Source organism: Babylonia areolata, chromosome 14, assembly GCF_041734735.1.
Source record: "Babylonia areolata isolate BAREFJ2019XMU chromosome 14, ASM4173473v1, whole genome shotgun sequence".
Taxonomy (NCBI): Eukaryota; Metazoa; Mollusca; class Gastropoda; order Neogastropoda; family Buccinidae; genus Babylonia; species Babylonia areolata.
Genome location: NC_134889.1, coordinates 11,470,264 through 11,472,838, shown reverse-complemented (window position 1 = coordinate 11,472,838; position 2,575 = coordinate 11,470,264).

Here is a 2,575-nt window from a genome sequence, read left to right as displayed (position 1 = left end):
TATGTTCCTTCAGAAAGCTGGAATGCGTACAACTGATTTTCTTTTCCTGACACATCAAATCCGTCTGTATCTCCGAGATCAACCAAACCGAGCGTAGTGCAGGGTTTGATATTATGTGTTCCTGGCCCTCCGGGATCAACCATATCTTATATGTAATGTAATATTTAAATAATCAATAGAAACGGGATTATGATTTTCATCTACTATAGAAAGTGTTAAACGTGGTAAATCTCCGTGAGAAAGTCTTTTGTATTGGGGTGATGTCAACGTTCGACCACCCCCGCATCTTTCATTTTCTACTGGGATTGATTGTAACAACGTAGAAGGCAATCCGTTATAGAAATTATCGGTGGTACTAATTTGAGAGAGGTGAATGTAAAGTGCTTTATGTATCGCGAGCCGCGGATGCCTGTTTCCTATCACCATTATTCCCGGCGCGATGAGTTTTTTGGGGAACCCCAGAGTATGTGCAAGACGCTCAGAAAGTTCAATCGATTTGGTGCTCTTTATTCTCAGATAGCCACTCGGAGCGTGCAAGTCTAACTCTGCACCGTGGGGGGTGAACACTTCTTTATTCAATTCACACACATTATAATAACCATCTGGGATTATTATCTTACGATCAGTAGTAGTAAAGAAATTGTTTCCGAGCTCATCACTGATATTGTTCCAGTTGGGATAATAAGTTATTTCACGCAGCGCGATTTCTAGTCTTCCACTTTGATTAGATATGCACCGCGGTAATTCGTCTTTTTGAATGTCGGTTGTTATTATATACATAGCTATGAATAGGAAAATTTACAGCTTCAATAAGGACACGTCCTATACAACCGGGTATAAAGAAAAAAGAATAAGTTGTACGCAAATGATCTACGTGAACAGCGAATATTCTTTTACCACCAAGTTTCCCGATGTTTTTCAGTCTTATGCGAACCCCACTATGACTGGGGAGATGAATGCAGCCTGGCTTGCGTGGAGAAACAACCCGATAGTGTGGTGGCAGAATCAAATCAATTTTGTGGTATGGTGCGCAATAATATACGGAAGAACATTTTCAAGCTTCTGATCCGTTTATTCGAGCCGTGTATAGGTTTCATTTTTACTATCAGATTCGGAGGTTATTGGACGAGTTAAAAATCCCGCTACCCACCGACCAAGCATTTAACATGTATAATAATCCGTTTGATAAAGCTGTTTATCAGCGTTTGTGTGCCGAATTTGGGCAGAGGGATTGGAGACAGAAAATAGAAAAGCATGGCTTTGGTTTGGGAGAATTTATTCAGGCTGAGACCCCCGGTGGGGCTGCACGACAGGCAATGAGAAACAGAGGAGAGGGTCCTGTGTTCTTTAGCCCCCACGATAAAATCAGACATACGGTGGACATCACCCGGGCTTGGACAACATTTATTCCTGATAAGGGGTTGGGTTTTACACATGCGGGGATAGTTCGTCTCAACGATAGCATTCGCACTGATGTGTGGGCTCTAATAGGGTCACAAGCGCAAACGCGCACGAGTATAACAACAAAAGGAACTGGATTTGATGCGCAAAAACAATTTTTAGCTAATGTTGAAGATGCGATTAATGCCCCCGAAAACCTACAAACGGCGATAAAAAAATACCAGGACGTTCTCCAGTACGCGAGATCCGAAGTAAACTTTGCATTTGGTGTTGGCCTTTATACGGCCCCATCTGATATGGCATTGAGGGTTGGTACACACATTAATTATAATAATAAAATTGTCATTGCGACAGAAGAACAGAATATTGGTGTTAATGATGGATTAAACGAACTACCACACATTGTACCACCTACCCAGAGTGTTTCACCCCAGAGTGTTCCACCTACTCAAAGTGTTCCACCTACCCAGAGTGTTCCACTTACTCAACATCCAAGTGTTCCACCTACTCAACATCCAAGTGTTCCACCTACCCAAAGTGTTCCACCAAATGCATACTATTTTGTTGCCCCATCAGGAAAAGCTCTTCAATGGTCTAGAGGTCACTGGGCTCTTGTGCCACCTTCTGATGCAGACTTGGCAATGCTTGATGCGAGTAATACGGTGCTCGATTATAAATCACACAAGCCTTTGACAACACCGAGGACAGGAGCGGGTGAAACGAGAGTTTTGTTAGGCATTCGCGGGTGGTGGACTCTTACCTATAGAAATAAAAAATTAATACAACCATCTCGACCAGGATTTGCAATAGCTACTGGTGTTGGTAATAGACCCTTTCTGTATGGTGCAGGTTCTTCGGATAACAAATTTAAACTCAAACCAGCGAAAGTATCGTACGAAGAAGAGCCAACAACTCACAAAGACTATAAAGTCGCTCTTACTTTAGGATTGATAGGTGGTATTTACTTTCTCTTCTTTAAATAATCAAACAGGAGGAGGCCAGCACCGAGCACGAGTGCCCACAGGTTGTTGGCTAACCACCCAACCGCTTTACCCAACGTGCTTAATAACCACGAAATAATAGCCCCAATGATTCCTTCAAGCATCAATCACCTTTAAACCTAATTTTTTAAGTAATTCTCCCAAATCTTTAAGTCTTTTTCTTATCCAGTTGT